The sequence below is a fragment of the Macaca fascicularis genome, chromosome 19, assembly GCF_037993035.2.
Source record: "Macaca fascicularis isolate 582-1 chromosome 19, T2T-MFA8v1.1".
NCBI classification, from domain to species: domain Eukaryota; kingdom Metazoa; phylum Chordata; class Mammalia; order Primates; family Cercopithecidae; genus Macaca; species Macaca fascicularis.
Window position 1 is genome coordinate 60168813 of NC_088393.1, and position 19988 is coordinate 60188800.

General features: G+C 44.1%; 1 protein-coding gene across 6 annotated transcripts in view; it reads left to right on the forward strand.

The window, feature by feature from the left end:
- The first annotated feature begins 8436 nt into the window (after positions 1-8436).
- Positions 8437-19988, forward strand: part of LOC102143881 (uncharacterized) — a 107275-nt gene continuing 95723 nt past the window's right edge. For 3 of the 6 annotated variants that reach the window (XR_012427928.1, XM_065535844.2, XM_074024479.1), the window contains exons 1-2: positions 8437-8532; positions 15796-15915. The gene's annotated coding sequence lies outside the window, so the exon portion shown is untranslated. The remainder of the gene's footprint in view (positions 8533-15795; positions 15916-19988) is intronic. The other 3 variants (XM_074024473.1, XM_074024478.1, XM_074024480.1) reach the window with 1 other exon arrangement.

Consider the following 19988-nt stretch of genomic DNA (forward strand, 5'->3'; position numbering starts at 1 on the left):
AAAGTGCTGGGATTACAGGCTTGAGCCACCGCGCCCGGCCGAATCATGTCTTTTCTACCATCATAATTTCATCCCACCTCAGGAAGATGAATACTTGCACACAGTAGTGCACCATTGGGATTTTAAGATTGGAGCATCCAGAGCAAGTTTTCTGGTTGTGAAATGAAACAACATGTCCTTTGGGTACATATCCTTAGGTAAATGTGAATATGAGCAATCATATTTAGTACTTGAATGATTGTGTCTGTACTCTGCCCTAGAATGCTTCTGTGGGTACAGTGAAAATCCCATAGCAGTGCAATTCCAGCATCCTATACCCTCAAATGTGTTCATCGCCATTGGCGAATGTTCGCTGTATCATATTTCTATGTGCCTTTTTCTTGTGTGCCAAATCAGAACCATGGCACACACTTTCATTTTTATGAAGCAAAAATACAAATATGACATATTATGAGATAAAAATGTGGGGATAAGGTTAAAAATAGTATAACACAATCTCTTTTGTTCTTGTGCTCAGTGACATAATTTGAAATTATTAATGTTCATAAATTTCCTCGTAAGGGTGGACACACAGAAGGGAATTGTGTTTTGCTTTGTTTGGTATTTTAACTTGGAACTTCATATATTCACCCTCACAATCTTTGTGGTAGTTTGAACTTTTGCCCACTCCACTAGAACCTTGAAAAAAATTTTTTAAAAAATTTGAGACAAGGTCTCTTGCACAGGCTGGAGTGCAGTGGCACAATTAGGGTTCACTGCAGCCTCAACGTCCCCAGCTCAAGTGATCCTCCTACCTTAGCCTTATGAATAGCTGTGACTGCAGGCGCACACCAACACACCCAGCTAATTTTGGGTTGTTTTTTGTTAAAGATGCTTCACAATGTTGCCCAGCTGGACTGCAACTCTTGGGCTCAAATCACCTCAGCTTCCCAAAGTGCTAGGATTACAGGCGTGAGCCATGCACCTGGCCTCCACTAGAACTTGTTTGACGTCCACCTAAGGTTTGACTTGGATATTGGGAATGATGATGCTATGTACTGAAGTGGTCTGAGAATGTTTATTACATAATAAGGCTTTCTGAGGAAAGCAGGTTAGACTTCCCCAGTTAGTCCAAAAATGTCATGAAAGAACTGGGATAGGTGACTACTTTGGGTGTTATGATTGTTGAAGGGTAAGGCTGGGATTTGGGTACATACTTGTGGTTTGAACTTCCACCCGGTGCCAAATGAGGGAGCACTTCTTGGTTGGGAAAGACCCCAATTTTCTTCGTGGTGATAGCTGGTTACATTCCTCTTGGCTGGACATGTAGGTTTCACTGCACCTGTGATTGTTGAAAATGCTTGTGAATTACTATTTAGTAAAGTGTCCAATGAAGTTGCCTGAGATATATTTTACCCTATTTCCATGAAAATTATTGTACAAAAGTGTTTATTATAAAATCAGTATTTGTTCAAATATTTATTGATATATATTTATTATACAATAGATAAGATTTTACCAGAAGAGCATTTTGCCAAAAGCTGTGGAAATGTCGTTGTCAGATTATGGTATGAAGCAATTTTTTTCGGGCTGAGTGGGGTGGCTCACACCTGTAACCTCAGCACTTCGAGAGGCCAAGGTGGGAAAAATCACTTGAGCCCAGAAGTTGAAGACCAGCCTGGGCAACAGAGCAAAAGCTCATGTCTACAAAAAAATTTTAAAAATAGCCGGGTGGAGTCACGCACACTTGTGGTCTCAACTTTTTAGGGGTGCTGCAGTAGGAGGATTGCTTGATCCCAGAAGGTTGAGGCTGCAGTCTTCCTTGATTGTACGACTGTACTCCAGCCTGGATGACAAAAGGAGACACTGTCTCGAAAAAATTTATTTTGTGCTTCTTTATGAGTTACACTAAAAATCTTTTTTTTTTTTTTTTTTTGAGAGGGAGTCTCGCTCTGTCGCCCAGGCTGGAGTGCAGTGGCATGATCTCCGCTCATTGCAAGCTCTGCCTCGCGGGTTCACACCATTCTCCTGCCTCAGCCTCCGAAGTAGCTGGGACTACAGGCGTCCACCACCTCGCCCAGCTAGTTTTTTTTTTTTTTTTTTTTTGAGACAGAGTCTCGCTCTGTCGCCCAGGCTGGAGTGCAGCGGCCAGATCTCAGCTCACTGCAAGCTCCGCCTCCCGGGTTTATGCCATTCTCCTGCCTCAGCCTCCCGAGTAGCTGGGACTACAGGCGTCCACCACCTCGCCTGGCTAGTTTTTTGTATTTTTTAGTAGAGAAGGGGTTTCACCGTGTTAGCCAGGACGGTCTCGATCTCCTGATCTCGTGATCCGCCCATCTCAGCCTCCCAAAGTGCTGGGATTACAGGCTTGAGCCACAGCGCCCGGCCACTAAAAATCTTTTTTATAAATTGCAGCCCAGATTACTTGTTTAATACGTTTCTTCAGTGTGTTACTTGAGTGAAAATTTAGAGGCCACATAAATGTGGCTGTTGTTTGGAAAGAAAATGTTGTGACATTAGTATGCAACACGAGACAATGGGAAGTACAAACTAGGTTTCCTGTAAATATGAAAAAGGAAAAAAGTGCTTTTACTATGTTAGAAGACTTAAAATCACATGAAGTGATTTCAGTCTTTCTGTTTTGATTCGGATGTTTTAGCTATTTTAGATTTCGGGGTTTGGGGTTTTTTGTTTGTTTCATTGCCTTTCTACATAATTGGATAACTTTGTTAGTATCTGCAGAATGCCTTGATTAGGAAATGTGTTAATCCTATGTGTCAATTTGGTATAATTTCATATTGCTTTCAGTAGAATCTTCCAATAAATGTACATTGTATATGTGTCTGTATTTGGTGTCTTTGGTTTCCTTCATCAGCATTTTTAGTTTTAACATAACAGTTCTGTGAATATTTTGACACGTATTTCTTTGACTTTTTTTTTTTTTTTTTTTTTTGAGACACAATCTCACTTTTGGCCTGGCTGGGGTACAGTGATGTGGTCTTGGCTCACTGCAACCTCTGTCTCCTGAGTTCAACCAATTCTCTTCCCTCAGCCTCCCAATTAGCTGGGATTATGGGCACACACCATCACTGTGGCTAATCTTTGTATTTTTAGTAGAGATGGGGTTTCACCATGTTGGCCAGGCTGGTCTCAAACTCCTGACCTCAAGTGATCTGCCCGCCTTGGCCTCCCAAAGTGCTGGAATTACAGTCATGAGCCTCCATGCCCGGCTGACCTACATTTTTAATGGAGCAATCATACATGGTATTTTATTTTTAATATCAGCTTTCATGTGTAAATTGCTAGTGTACAGAAATATGCAAGATTATTATTTTTTTGAGACAAGGTCTTACTCTGTCACCAGGGTATAGTGCAGTGGAACGATGTCAGCTAAGTGGAACCTGTGTCCTGCAGCCTTAAGTGATCCTCCCACCCCTGCTGCCCGAGTAGCTGAGACTGCAGGTGCGTGCCACCATGGCCTGCTAATTTTCGTGTTTTGTAGAGACAGGGTTTTGCCATGTTACCCAGGCTGGTCTCAAACTCCTGCACTCAAGCGATCCACCTGCCTTGGCCTTTCAAAGTGCTGGGATTACAGGCATGAGCTGCCATGCCTGGCTGATGAAATATACAAGATTGCTGTATGTTGATCTTACACCTTGCCACCTTTACATTTTTCTTGTTTAGAGATTTTTGTAGATTTTTTGGAATTTTCTACATAAAATTATTTCATCAGATTCTTACTGCTACCACACAGTGATTGGCTTAAAACAAAGATTTATTCTTTCACAATTCTGTAGGTCACATATCTAATATGAGTCCACAGTTCTGTGATTCTTCATGAATCTCCAGGGAAGAATTTATTTCCTTACCCTTTATAGGTTCCAGAGGCCACTTACATCCTCTGACTTATAGTCCACTTCCTCCCTGTTTTTTTCTGAGACAGAGTTTCACTCTTGTGTCCCTGGATGAAGTGCAGTGGCGTGATCTTGGCTTACTGCAACTTCCACCTCCCCGATTCAAGCGATTCTCTTCCTCAGCCTCCCGAGTAGCTGGGACTACAGGCACACCCAGATAATGTTTTGTATTTTCAGTAGAGACAGGGTTTCATCATGTTAACCTGAAGGGGTGGCCTTCCCCTCCACACCTGTGGGCATTTCTTGTTAGGTGGAACGAGAGACTTGAGAAAAGAAATGAGACACAGAGACAAAGTATAGAGAAAGAAAAAGTGGGCCCAGGGGACCGGCACTCAGCTTACAGAGGACCCACGCCGGCACCGGTCTCTGAGTTCCCTTAGTATTTATTGATAATTATCTTTACCATCTTAAAGATAAGGGAGTGGCTGGACAATAGGATCATTGGAGGGAGGAAATCAGCAGGAAGACATATGAACATAAAGCTCTGTGACATAAGTTTAAAGGAAAATGCTGTGCCTTGAGATGCATATGCAAACATCTCCATAAACCTTTGAGCAGCATTGTTTCGGCCTATCCATGGGGAGAAACCTTGGACAATACCTAGCTTTCCTAGGCAGAGGTCCCTGGACCTTTGGCCATGTACGTGTCCCTGGGTAGTTGAAATTAAGAGAATGGTGATGACTTTTAACCAGCAAGCTGCCTTCAGGCACTTGTTTAACAAAGACACATCCTGCACAACCCAAAATCCATTAAACCTTGAGTCACCACAGCACATGTCTCTTGCAAGGACAAGGTTGGGGGTAGGGTCACAGATTAACAGCATCTCAAATACAGAACAAAATGGAGTCTCATGTCTACTTCTTTCTATATAGATACAGTCACAGGCTGATCTCTTTCCTTTCCCCACATTAACCAGGATAGTCTCGATCTCTTGACCTTGGGATCCGCCTGCCTCGGCCTCCCAAAGTGCTGGATTACAGGTGTGAGCCACAGCGCCCGGCCTGCTTCCTCTATTTTTAAAGGCGAGATAAAATTGGCTTTATCTTTCTATTTGCAACAGATCACCACTGTCCCTCAGGGTCTACCTGCATCCTTCTGATATTGAACCTTGTGGTTCTATCACTTTGACCATATAATCGAGGATAATGTCTATCTAAAGATCCTTAACTAGACCACATTTGCAGACTCCCTTTTGACATATCCAGTAACACATGTTACAGGGATGAGGATATGAAAACATATCCAGTAACAGGTTACAGGGATGACCTGTGCAACCATCATATTTTCTGAGAGTACACTATTTTTTTTCTCCTGTCCTCAAGCCACCCTCCTTCCTCATTGCTACCACACAGTGATTGGCTTAAAAGAAGAAAAATGTATTCTTCTACAATTCTGTAGGTAACATATCTAATATGGGTCCACAGTTCTGTGATTCTTCATGAATCTCCCAAGGTGCTGCGATTACAGGCCTCAGATACCACATCCAGCCTGTAACTTTAATTTCCTTTTCTTCCTTTATTTCACTGGCTGGAACTTTTCATACTGTGTAGAATAGTAGTGATAAGAGTGGACTTCCTTGCCTCATTCTCTACCCCTGGGGGAATCTTTATGTCTTTCACCAGAATGTATGATGGTCCTTTATGAATTGGTGGGTGATCTTGAGTTGAGGAAATGTCCCATGATACTGTTTTCCATACAGACTGCAGTCTCGTTTTTCTGAAAAATAACTTTTTTTGTTGGCAACCTTCAAAAGTGATATTCACAAGACTTAGAACAAGGGCAGAAACCCCCAGACAGATGGTTTTTTCTTTTCTTTCTTTCTTTCTTTCTCTCTCTTTCCCTTTCTTTCTTTCTTTCTTTCTTTCTTTCTTTCTTTCTTTCTTTCTTTCTTTCTTTCTTTCTTTCTTTCTTTCTTTCTTTCTTTCTTTCTTTCTTTCTTTCTTTCTTTCTTCCTTTCGTCTTTCTTTTTGAGAGAGAGTTTTGCTCTTGTTGCTCAGGCTGGAGTGCAATGGCACATCTTGGCTCACCTCTGCCTCCCAGGTTGTAGTGATTTTCCTACCTCAGCCTCCCAAGTAGCTGGGATTACAGGCATGCACCACCACACCCAGCTAATTTTTTTTTTTATTTTTAGTAGACGGGGTTTCTCTATGTTGTTCAGGCTGCTCCCAAGCTCCCAACCTCAGGTGATCCACCTGCCTCAGCCTCCCAAAGTGCTGGATAACAGGCATGAGCCATGGCACCCAGTGTTTTTTTTTTTTTTAATTTTAATTCATCAGGCTGGAGCAGAGTTTAAACCAAGCTGGAGTTACCATTCCAGCTCTGGCCACAACCTGATCTCTACATCTTGGCCTTCTTTGCATTGGCTGGAAGCTGACTCACTTCACCCAAGGGCCTAGTTCAACCGCAGTCATGCTTTCCGCAAGTTTGAGCATCCCTCGCTCCTGGTGCTGGCAATGCCACTCAGTCATGGACTGGAGCATCCACTTGGTCCGGCACTTGCACAAATAGAAGCCGTAAACGACAACCTCGGTGAGGTCTGAAGACTCCAGAGCCTTCAGCATGAGCATGATCTTGCTCACCTGCTCGATGTAAGGGATTTGAGATCCGTCCGGGCCGAACATGGCTTCCAGCAGCCGCATCTGGACCAGGAGCACCTCTGGATCTTTCAAATCCTCAGGAAGTTTCACCCATGGCAGGGTATTTCTACGTCTGGGATTGTTCCCACCTTGTAACCCTCACAACAAAAACTATGCTCCTGCGCGAACCGGGCGTAAGCGTTCATCAGAATTTTCAATTCCCACCAAATGTATGAAGATTACAATTTATCCACAACCTTGCTTGTGAAGCAGGTTCACTGCACACTGGTTACCAATGTGTTTGAGTTGAGTGAGAAATCTTCCCGTGCACACACAGTAAGTTACAGGAAGTGAATTTCTTACTTACAGATTGGCAGCAAGGGACAACAGATGCCTGGGGTTCGTGCATGCTGCTCCCGAAGGTTCAGGAAAACCACCCAGTGCAGATTCAGTCTCTGTATGTGCTCCACTTGCATCACAGCTGAGGGAGGCTGGAAGGCAGCCCAGCCCAAGTTTCATGCTCCAGGGATGTATGGTGCGTTTGCCTAAAACAATGAAGGGCATCCTGTTCTTGGGGGACTGGAACAGATCCTGCCCTTCTCTGGTCAGGGTGTACAGGATCCTGTCCTTCCTCTCAGGATGTTGCTTTTCTAGAACATTCTATATTCATTCTTTTGAACTACAAGTGAGAAGTCAGACGCAACTGGGCCAGTTCAACCCCACTTGAGTGCTGTCTTGCAGTCTCCCCACCAACTCAGTATCCCCTTTAATAAAGCTAGTCCATTCACGTCTGCACTGACCTTCCTGGATCTGGAAGAAGAGGCTGGTCTCAGGAGACTGAAGTAATACGTTGACTGGCAGAATCTCGGTGCAACATCATTGAGGTACAGCCAGTTGCATTTCACTAGGCTCAAGAGTATAGCTGTCTCAAGCAGGATAACCAGGCCTGCCTGGAGCAGTGCCATAGTCCAGGATCCCAGTGACCTAGGTGAGGAGTTGCTATTCAGGTCAAATAAATTTTCTTCAGGTGACCCCACTGTCTCCAGCCAATAGTCCTGCTTGTGGGTCTTATGTATTTGTGTTTCAATAATACTTGAGGTCCTGATGTGGGATTCTTACCTCCTGTGCACAGTGACTCATGCCTATAATTTGAGTACTTTGGGAGTGTAGACAGAAGGATCACTTGAGGTCAGAACTTGGACACCTGGCTGGGCAACAAAGTGAGACTCCATCTCTACAAAGTAATAATGATATAAAACTAAAAAATTAGCACAGTCCAATGTCACAGGCCTGTACTTCCAGCTACTTGGGAGGCTAAGGTAGGAGGCGACCATGACCCCAGGAAGTCAAGGTTGTAGTGAGCTATGATTGTGCCACTGCACTCCAGCCTGGGTGTCAGAGTGAGACCCTGTCTTTAAAAAAAAAAAAAAAAAAAAAGTCTTAAACTAAATAATTTATACCTATTTTTAACAGTTATTGGCTTTTTTTTTAAAAAAGAGTTGTTGACCTAACTTCACACTGGCCTTAGTCCTCTATGCCCAAAGTAGTGTCCCTGGGAAAGTTTCTGGAATTGAGCACAGGGTTGACCTCACCCTCTGGAGTGAATGGGGAATGTAAATGAAAAGTATTTCTATTCTGTGAGCCACCGCGCCCGGCCTTGTCTTTCTTTTCGCATTCTTTTCACTCTCTCTTCTCTCTCTGCTTCCAGAGTACCTGGGACTTAAACTTTATTTTAATAGCAGGAATTCTCCTGGATCTAATCACCAACCGATTTTGCTCTGCCCCAGCAATATCAGTTTCCAGACTGCTGAGCAGATCTCGCTTCCAAAACCCTAAGACAGGATCGCAGAGTCAGGCTGACAGAAGCACAGGCCCCGTCCTGGGCCCGCCTTGTTCCTGCCCCGCCCTGTCCCTGCCCCGCCCCCGGCTCCCGGCCCCGCCTGCAGGATGCGCGCGCAATTGCCTGCAGACCCGGAAGTCGAGATCGTAGAGTGGACATTTCGTGCGCTTTTTCCTGTAGACCCGGCAGCCGATTGCGTGGAAAGACCGTCTAGCCTCCCCGCGTGAGTTTGTCTTTGTCTAGATTAAATTTAGGCCGCCCAGTTCCTCTGTGCTTCTACACCCGCGATCTGAGGGTTTATGCAGACCTTGAAGTCCCGGCACAGCTCCATCCATTCCGAGTAAATTCAGGCGTCCTCTGGAGAGTCTGGAGGTCGCTTCCCTGCGTCTTAAAACCGATTGGAGGCTTCGGGGCCGGGCGCGGTGGCTCACGCCTGTAATCCCAGCACTTTGCTATTTTTTTTCCATTTTTTTGGTAATTATTTCAGTCTGTAGTTGGTTGAATCCATTGATGTGGACCCCAGAGATACCAAGGGCTGACTTTAGACTCTATCTGCTCGTTATTCACTTAATAGTCTTTTTTTTTTTTTTTTGAGACGGAGTCTCGCTCTGCCTCCAGGCTGGAGTGCAGTGGCCGGATCTCAGCTCACTGCAAGCTCCGCCTTCCGGGTTCCCGCCATTCTCCTGCCTCAGCCTCCCGAGTAGCTGGGACTACAGGCGCCCACCACCTCGCCCGGCTAGTTTTTTGTATTTTTTGGTAGAGACGGGGTTTCATCGTGTTAGTCAGGATGGTCTCGATCTCCTGACCTCGTGATCCGCCCGTCTCGGCCTCCCAAAGTGCTAGGATTACAGGCTTGAGCCACCGCGCCCGGCCAATAGTCTTTTTTTTTTTTTTGAGTCTGAGGTTTGCTCTTGTTGCCCAGGCTGGAGTGCGATGGCGTGATCTCAGCTCACTGCAACCTGCGCCTCCCTGAGTCAAGGGATTCTCCCGCCTCGGCCTCCCGAGTAGCTGGGATTACTGGCATGCACCAACATGCCTCTCTAATTTTGAATTTTTAGTAGAGGTGAGGTTTCACCATGCTGGCCAGACTGGTCTCCAACTCCCGACCTCAGGTGATCTGCCTGCCTCATCCTCCTGAAGTGCTGGGATTACAGACATGAGCCACCGCACCTGGCCAATAGTCTTCTTTTTGATGATATCCACCTTTATAGTATCTCAGTGTTTTTTTTTTTTTATGTAATCTTTTTTCCCCCCGCTTAACAATGCCCTCCACGCACATGAGTATTGATGCTGACAATTTGGATATGCCAGTGAGAAGCTGTAACATGGAGTCTTTAAGTGGAATTAATAGGATTCAGTACTGATGGAGGTTTCAGGCATCCACCGGAGCTCTTGGAACATAGTGCACACCGATAAAAGGATTCTACTATATTCTGTATCTAGAATTGAGCGCTGTGATCCACAGAGGGCTGAGGGGCGTGTGCTCTGCATGAGGTTTGGTCAGGATGATTAAGTCAGTGCTTTTTTTTTCCGAGATGGAGTTGCACTCTGTCGCCTAGGCTGGAGTGCAGAGTCACAATCTTGGCTCACTACAACCACTGCCGCTGGGATTCAAGCAATTCTCCTGCCTCAGCCTCCCGAGGAGCTGGGATTACAGGTGCCTGGCACCATGCCCAGCTAAGTTTTGTATTTTTAGGAGAGACGGGGTTTCACCATCTTGGCCAGGCTGGTCTTGAACTCCTGTCCTCGTGATCCACCCGCTTTGGCCTCCCAAAGTGCTGGGATTACATGTGTGAGCCACCGCGCCTGGCCTTTTTCTTTTTCTTTTTTTTTTTTTTTTTTTTTGAGACAGAGTCTCGCTCTGTCGCCCAGGCTGGAGTGCAGTGGCCGCATCTCAGCTCACTGCAAGCTCCGCCTCCCAGGCTTACGCCATTCTTCTGCCTCAGCCTCCCATGTAGCTGGGACTATAGGCGCCCGCCACCTCGCCCGGCTAGTTTTTTGTATTTTTTAGTAGAGACGGGGTTTCACCGTGTTAGCCAGGATGGTCTCGATCTCCTGACCTCGTGATCCGCCCGTCTCGGCCTCCCAAAGTGCTGGGATTACAGGCTTGAGCCACCGCGCCCGGCCCTTCTTTTTCTTTTTTTAAGACGGAGTTTCACCCTGTCGCCCAGGCTGGAGTGCAATGGTGCGATCTCGGCTCACTGCAACCTCTGCCTCCTAAGTTCAAGGGATTCTCCTGCCTCAGCTTCCCGAGTAGCTGGGATTACAGGCCCGTGCCACCACACCCAGCTAATTTTTTGTATCTTTAGTAGAGATGGGGGTTTCACTATGTTGGCCAGGCTGGTCTCATGGTCTGCCTGCCTCGGCCTCCCAAAGTGCTAGGATTACAGGTGTGAGTCATGGCGCCTGGCCAAGTCTGTGCTTTTAAGGGGAGCTTAGTCCAGCCCAGCTCCACACTGCTGCAGCGTGTGTGTTGCTCACCAAGAGAGGAGAGAGTTTTGAGGAAGGGAGTCAAAAACTTACTTGTTGATTTTCCTGTAGGAGATCAACAGTGGGCAGCAGAGGACCATCAAGGGTGAGGTCTTCCCTTTTTGTGGATGAAGGGGTGGCCTGCCCCTCCACACCTGCGGGTGGCTGTTTGTTGTTAGGTGGAACGAGAGACTTGAGAAAAGAAATGAGACACAGAGACAAAGTATAGAGAAAGTAAAAGTGGGCCCAGGGGACCGGCACTCAGCTTACAGAGGACCCACGCCGGCACCGGTCTCTGAGTTCCCTTAGTATTTATTGATAATTATCTTTACCATCTTAAAGATAAGGGAGTGGCTGGACAATAGGATCATTGTAGGGAGGAAATCAGCAGGAAGACATTTGAACAAAAATCTCTGTGACATGAATAAGTTTAGAGGAAAATGCTGTGCCTTGAGATGCATATGCAAACATCTCCATAAACCTTTCAGCGGCATTGTTTCGGCCTATCCATGGGGAGAAACCTTGGACAATACCTAGCTTTCCTAGGCAGAGGTCCCTGCGACCTTTGGCCTTAAGAGAATGGTGATGACTTTTAACCAGCAAGCTGCCTTCAGGCACTTGTTTAACAAAGACACATCCTGCACAGCCCAAAATCCATTAAACTTTGAGTCACCACAGCACTTGTCTCTTGCAAGGACAAGGTTGGGGGTAGGGTCACAGATTAACAGCATCTCAAATACAGAACAAAATGGAATCTCTTAGGTCTACTTCTTTCTATATAGACACAGTAACAGGCTGATCTCCTTCTTTTCCCCACATTGCCCCCTTTTCTTTTCAACAAAACCACCATTGTCATCATGGCTCGTTCTCGTTGGTCACTGTCTCTTTGCAACTGTTGGGTATACCTGCCTACTAACAGCAGAGAGAACAGGCACACAAGGATTAATATGAAATTTACAACAGCAGTACTTTAGATGGTCTTAACCGAAGTGACAGTGTTAAGATTTGCGAGGCCATCAGCAACTCCTGCAATTGCCTCAGTTTTTGGTATCAACACAGAGATCACATACTTCACAAAGTAATATCACAAAACAAGTGGAGGCAGGATGAGATCACAGGATGGTGTTAAAATTAAAATTAAAAATGAAATTTTGGGCATGCATAGTCATCGATAACATTTTATCAGGAAACAGGGTTTGAGAGCAGACAACCTGTCTGACCAAAATTTATTAGGTGGGAATTTCCTCGTCCTAAGAAGCCTGGGAGCGCTACAGGAGGCTGGGGCTTATTTCATCCCTTGGGCTTCAACCGTAAAAGGTGGCACGCTTCCAAGGGGGTCGTTTATAGGCCTACCCTCAGAGCGCATTCTCTTTCTCAGGGATGTTCCTTGCTGAGAAAAAGAATTCAGCGATATTTCTCCTATTTGCATAAGAAAAGAGAAGAAATATGGCTCTGTTCCGTCCGGCGGCCAGTTCAAGGTTACCTCCCTTGTTTCCTGAACATCGGTTATCTTATTCTTTTTTCAAGATGCCCAGATTTCATATTGTTCAAACACACATGCTCCACATACCATTTGTGCAGTTAAGGCAATCATCACAGGGTCCTGAGGTGACATATATCCTCCTCAGCTTACAAAGAAGATGATGGAATTAAGAGACTAAAGTAAAGGCATACATAAGAAATTACAAAAGTATTAATTTTGGAGAACTATTAAATGTCCATGAAATCTTCACATTTTATGTTTTTCTGCCGTGGCTTCAGCCAGTCCCTGCGTTCAAGGTCCCTGACTTCCCGCAACATTCTCTTTCCCTTTTCCTCTATATAAATGTGCCATGGCGATGAAGGCTTGTTCATTCTCTCGATTTTGACGCAGGATTCTTCGACTGGTCTGGCACACTAAAAACAAGCCGATTAAACAGAGACACATAATTCCAAAATTTACGCAGTAGAGTTCCCAATAGACTGAATCCAAGTCGTGGGGTTTAATCCATAAAGATGTTTTGCCACTTGATCTAATGCCTCAGCTCCAGGCACAATATTTAAGTGACCTTGAGAGGCTTCAAAAATTTGTTCTTTTAATTTAGAAATATCCAAAGTGAGATTATCTTCTCTTCCCTGTAGATGGCATCTAACCATGTCCCAGTGATGTTTAGACTCATTATAAACTTGGGGTGTAATACGAAAATCTGACGTATTCCAGTCACACTGTAACTGGAAACGATGTTCTAAGCTCATAAGCCTATCTCCCATCCAAATGACTGTTTGTCTAAGATCATTAATTTGATTTGCCAATTTTTGATGGATACCAGATTGTGAATTCCACAACCTTATGGAATTCTTTTGTCAATTGTCAACAAAGCTTACTGTCTGAACAGAAGAGTGCAATGTAACTCCTGTCACAGCGGCTGTAGCTGTGACTGAAAAGTCTTGTAAATAGTTTACCTGTGGTTTGAGTGACATTCCGCTTACCATGTGATAAGTAAATCTACTGGTGGGACTGACAGTAGGTACTTCTACCAACCAATTTTGAATAGCAGGCGTTAAACATCCTGGTGCTCTCCCTAGGCAAATAAGAGGATAACGATACCCAATGGAAATATTTATCATTATTCGTTCTTCCTCCGGTTTGGCAGGGCAACGATCATCTGTGGGACCAGGAACCCACACACTTACTAACATATACTTCAATAGGATTCTCCATCCATGTAACTGCCTGAATTAAGGGCGGGAAGGGCACATAGGCCCAGTAGGTATAATTAGTTGCAGCTGCTCCTGCAGGCATGGGGAGACTTACCACCGTTGATACAATCATTAAAGCTGTAAGCATTTTTTCTGGGGTTTGTGTCACCTTTGTGCTAGCTAGGCTTTTTCCAGCTAACGGTGTCAGCTTCTTTAACTGTGCCTAGGTTGGCAGCGCCGCCTTCTTGGTGCATGGCGACTTCATCCGTTCTTCTGATATCACCACTTGGTTCATCTTGCGAGTCAATGGTGCTCGATTGCAGTGTTTCGGTCTCCGTGGAGGCGCTTTTCTTTGCATCTCTGATGGGTTCATTGTAGAACTTCAAATGTCTAGTGGGTATCCAAACAGGAAGCTGATTTTCTCCTGGTGAAACACAAGCAAAACCTCTTCCCCAGGTTATCACCTTCCCTATTTTCCATGTCTTATTTTTGTTGTCTTTCCACCAATCAGTTTTCCTTCATGTGGGCTGTTCTTTTTACCAGTAAGATGTTGTTCTGCAGAAGTAGTAGTCTGATTTCTATAAATGTTTAAAAAAATTAAAGTATAGAGTGCTAGATTAAGCTGCATCTGAGGAGTGGTACACTCTTTACTGTCTCCCCCTTTTTGTTTAACTAACTGAGTTTTGAGTGTTCTATTAGTTCTTTCAACTATGGCCTGTCCTTGGGAATTATAAGGAATTCCTGTTGTATGTGTAATATTCCACTGATTTAAGAATTTTTGGAAAGCTTTACTATAATAACCTGGTCCATTGTCAGTTTTAATTTTTTCTGGAACTCCCATTACAGCAAAACAAGATAATAAATGTTTTTTAACATGGGAAGTACTTTCTCCTGTCTGGCAGGTTGCCCATATGAAATGTGAATAAGTATCAACTGTTACATGAACATATGATAATTTTCCAAATGAAGGTACATGGGTAACATCCATTTGCCACAATGCATTAGGACGCAGACCTCTGGGACTAACTCCTGCCTCTTGAGTGGGCAGGTGTAGTACTTCACACTGGGTGCAGTGTTGTACAATATCTTTTGCCTGTTCCCATGTGACATCAAATTTGTTTTTTAACCCTGCTGCATTTACATGAGTCAAAGCATGAAGTTCTCAGGCTTTTATGAATGCAGAGGATACCAGTAAGTCACCTTGTTCATTTGCTTTAGTTAAAGGTCCTGGTAAATTAGTGTGTGCTCGAATATGAGTAATATAAAATGGGAAATTCCTTTTTCTTACAGTTTGTTGTAATAAATTGAACAGCTGGTTTAACTGATCATCCATGCTATATTTAATTAGAGCTGTCTCAACATCCCTTGTAGCCTGTACTACATATGCAGAATCTGATATAATATTAACAGGTTGATTAAAATCTTGTAACACTGTAATGACTGCAACCAACTCTGCCCTTTGAGCTGATTGAGATTGAGTTTTGATTACTCGCTCTTTTGGCGCTGTGTAAGCTGCTTTTCCATTGCTGGAACTGTCAGTAAATACTATCAGAGCATTTTCTAAAGGTTCATGTCTGGTAATTTTAGGTAAAATCCAAGTAGTCAGTTTTAAAAACTGGAAGATTTTTGTTTTTGGGTAATAGTTATCAATAATTCCCACAAAATCAGCAAGATCAGTCTGCCATGCACCAGAATCGATAAAGGCTTGTCTAACCTGTTCCCTGTTTAAAGGAACAACTATTTTGTCTGGGTCATTTCCACACAATTTTATTATTCGTAATCTTGCCTGACCAATTAATGTAGCTCTTTGATCCAAGTACAATGTAAAAGTCTTAATTGTACTGTGAGGAACGAATGACCACTCCACAAGATCAGTATTTTGAATAATGATGCCTGTTGAAGAATGTGTAGTAGCAAAAATCAAAAGTCGGAGGGGGGCTAAGGGATCTATTCTACTTATTTGCGCTGACTGAATTTTTTCTTCCACTAATTTAATTTCTTTTGTTGCCTCTGGGGTTAATGTTCTTTTACTATTTAAGTCTGGATCTCCTCTTAGGATAGAGAACAAATTTGACATGGCATAAGTAGGAATGCCTAGAGTTGGCCGAATCCAATTAATATCGCCTAACAATTTTTGAAAGTCATTCAATGTTTTTAATGGGTCTTTTCTTATTTCTATTTTTTGTGGCTTAATTTTTCTATTTTTCTATCTGCATCCCTAAATAATGAAAAGGAGCAGAGGTTTGGATCGTATCAGATGCTATTGTTAGTCCTGCACTGGCAACCTCTGCGTGCAGAAATGTGTTACAGTCAATTAATTTGTCTCTTGTTTTTGCAGCGCACAAAATATCATCAACATAGTGAATGATATAACAGTCTGAAAACTTGTCTCTAACTGGTTGAAGGACTTGACCTACGAAAGTTTGACAAATAGTTGGACTATTAAGCAATCCCTGAGGTAATACTTTCCACTGAAACCTGGTGGCTGGTTCTTTATTATTTATGGCTGGTATAGTAAAGGCAAATTTTTCACAATCTTGCTCTGCCAGAGGAATGGCAAAAAAGCAATCCTTTAGATCAATTATAATTAAAGGCCAGTCTTTTGGGATCATGGCCGGAGAGGGCAATCCGGGTTGAAGAGGCCCCATGGGTTGAATTACAGCATTTACGGCTCTTAAGTCCATTAACATACGCCATTTGCCTGATTTTTTTTTCTGAATTACAAATACAGGAGAATTCCAGGGCAAGAATGAAGGCTCAATGTGTCCCTTTTCTAATTGTTCCTTTGTTAATAAATGTAAAACCTCCAGTTTTTGCTTCGGTAGCGGCCACTGATTTACCCATACGGGTTTTTCTGTTTTCCTAGTAATGGAATGGGTTTAGGAGGCTCTACAGTGGCCGCCCCTAAAAAGGATACCCTATTCCTTTTCTTTCTTGAGTTTTTCCAGTCTCAATTGGGACTTTAATGCCATTTTCATTTTTTCCTAATCCCTTTCCTGGTATATATCCCATCTTAGTCATGATTTTTTGACTTGTGGGGCTGTTAAATGGAGCGGGCATAATGATTTCCACACCCCATTGTTGTAATAAATCTCGACCCCATAGATTAACAGGAATTGAAGTAATCATTGGCTGAACAGTACTTTCTTGATTATCTGGTCCTAAACAATGTAAAATCATTGTACTTTCATACACTCCTGAAGCTGTGCCTACACCGACAAGTCTTGTAACACTCTTTTGTTTAGGCCAATTTTTTGGCCACTGATTTAAAGCAATGACAGAGGTATCTGCTCCAGTGTCTACCAACCCTTCAAACTGTTTTCCTTGAATAATGGCCTTACACACAGGTCTGCTCTCAGAGACCTGACTTGCCCAATATGCAGCCTTTCCTGCCGGATCAGTGCTTCCAAACCCTCCTGTTCTTCTTATCTTACTGTTTCCAACTTTAATATATGGTAGGAGTAATAATTGAGCGATCCTGTCTCCTGGACTGGCACTCCAAGGAATTGAGGAACTAATAACCAATTGAATTTCGCCTTTACAGTCTGAATCAACCACATCAGTATGAATTTGAACTCCCTTTAGATTTAAACTTGATCTTCCTAAGATTAGTCCTACAGTCCCCTCAGGCAATGGGCCGTATACCCCTGTGGGGATTTTTCGAGGAGGCTCCCCTGGAAGCAGAGAGACTGCTTGGATGGTGCATAAATCTACCGCTGCATTGCCGCTTGTGGCGGGGGATAATTGCTGTATTGTGATAACTGGCTTATTCCCTGAGACACTTGTGACAGTGGGGGTTGTTGTTCCTGAAAACCCTGAGGAACAAAGGGCTGAATTTGGAATGCCCCAGTTTGTTGCAGGACCTGAGGCCGGCCCCTCCTCTCGTTTCCTGACAGTGGTTGCCCATTTTTATCAAATTTAGAATGACATTGATGACCCCAATGTTTTCCCTTTTTACATCTTGGACATAGGCCAGGTGGCTCTTTATCTGTTGTGGTAGTAGCTTGAGTAGTTACATTTTGTTTATTTGAGACTAGACAATTCTTTTTTAGATGACCAATTTGACCACAATTATAACATTTTCCCCCAAATGCTCTAACTTGTCCTCCTGAAGCAACTCCTGTGATTGCTTGAGCCATAAGCATAGCTTTATGCATAGCTCCTCCAGTTCCATCGCAGGCTTTAACATACTCTGAGATTACATCTGATCCTGTGGGAACCCTTCCTTTTAATGGCTTAATGGCTGACTGACACTCAGGATTGGCGTTTTCATAGGCCATCAACTCCACTATGACCTTATGGGCATTCTCATCCGTAATTGACTTTTGAGCAGCATCTTGAAGTCTTGCTACAAAATCAGGGTAGGGCTCTTTAGAGCCTTGTCTTATTGTATTAAAGGAGGGGCAGGCAGTTCCTGGGTCTTGGATTTTCTCCCAGGGCCTTAAATGGCCTCATTTGGCATTATTACTTGTTGGTCAACAGTGCTCCAATTTTGACCTATTCCTAATAGTTGATCTGCATCTATGTTAATTGGAGGATTGGCAGTCCTATTTCTTCGGACCTGTACTTGTGCCCCATCAATCCACCAAGTCTTAAATTGTAAAAATTGAGAGGGTGAGAGTGAAGATTTTGTCAGAATCTCCCAATCATAAGGAACGAGTCTATGTCCATGAGCAATGGAATCTAATAATGTTCTCATGTAAGGAGAGTTGGGTCCATACTGTTTTACTCCCTCTTTCATTTCTTTTAGCATTTTTATAGAAAAGGTCTGATACCTGGCTTCAGTTACAGGAGGCTCTCCCTCTTGGGCCTCTTCTCCAGGTGGTCTTGCTTCTAATATTACCGGGAATTGCCATGCCTCAATATCTCCTTGTTTTCTTGCCTCATCAATAATTTTATGTAACGCACTACCCTGTGTACTAGGCGGTGCTGTAGGATTAAGTCTCATGGTGGGGGCCGGGCGCGGTGGCTCAAGCCTGTAATCCCAGCACTTTGGGAGGCCGAGGCGGGCGGATCACAAGGTCAGGAGATCGAGACCATCCTGGCTAACACGGTGAAACCCCGTCTCTACTAAAAAATACAAAAAACTAGCCGGGCGAGGTGGCGGGCGCCTGTAGTCCCAGCTACTCGGGAGGCTGAGGCAGGAGAATGGCGTGAACCCGGGAGGCGGAGGCTGCAGTGAGCTGAGATCCGGCCACTGCACTCCAGCCTGGGTGACAGAGCAAGACTCCGTCTCAAAAAAAAAAAAAAAAAAAAAAGTCTCATGGTGTGCGGCTGAGGATATGGCGCCCTGCCCTGTGGCACTGGAAATGTTCCTGGCTGTCCATACGGATTTTCTGGGGGCTGCCGATACTGCAGTTCGGCTGGCGGCCAGTATTGATAGGCTACTGGCGGCTGGGTCTTATTTTCTACCGGCTGATATTGTGGACACTGTATATGGATTGGCATTGCCATGACAGAGACTCTGTCTTTTTCTATTTGATCTTCTTTTGCAGTTTATACTTGTTTAACCTGCATTTGAGGTTGTAAAGTTACAGGCATCTGAGCTGCTGTAAGAGGAGTTGGCCATCGTGGTTTAGACTGTGATGGCTCTGCTAATTCTGGACCTTTTTCTTCTAATTTTAACGTCTCAGGATATACTACCTCCTGTAATTGATTATCATAAACATTTTGCATTGACCGAGCCATTACCGGCTCTGATACACATTTACAGTGTGAACTTTCCTTTCCTTTCCGGGATTCTATCCCTGCCTCTTTTTCACAATCTACTGCACAGCTTTTAGGGACATCAGAAACTGGAACGCTATCTTCTGTTTGCAACGGTTCTAAAGCTACTTTAATAATGACCCAATCATTCCACACTGTAAGTGGGATGATTTTACCTTCCCTACTTGCTTGTTTTAATTCTTTGCCAATTTTTTCCCAGTCTTTTAGATCTAAAGTTCCCTGTTCCAGAAACCATGGACAAAACTGCTCTATTGTTTGAAATAGCGTAATTAGATTTTTGGTAGAGACTTTAACTCCCCCTCTTTTGTTTTTTTTTTTTTTTTTTTGAGACACGGAGTCTCGCTCTGTAGCCCAGGCTGGAGTGCAGTGGCCGGATCTCAGCTCACTGCAAGCTCTGCCTCCTGGGTTCACGCCATTCTCCGGCCTCAGCCTCCCGAGTAGCTGGGACTACAGGCGCTGCCACCTCGCCCAGCTATTTTTTTTTTTGTATTTCTTAGTAGAGACGGGGTTTCACCGTGTTAGCCAGGATGGTCTCGATCTCCTGACCTCGTGATCCGCCCATCTCGGCCTCCCAAAGTGCTGGGATTACAGGCTTGAGCCACCGCGCCCAGCCAACTCCCCCTCTTTTTAAGAGAATTTTAATAAAGCTGCGATAAGAGGCATATTTACTTTTAGTTTGCCCCATTGTTACCCTAGGTTCTTCTGAGCGCACAAGCTTACTGCAAGGCTGACTGTAGACGTACTCGGGAGTCTCTCGTCGACTTGTCCTCAATGACCACGCTCCAGCATACCTTCACCTTAGAG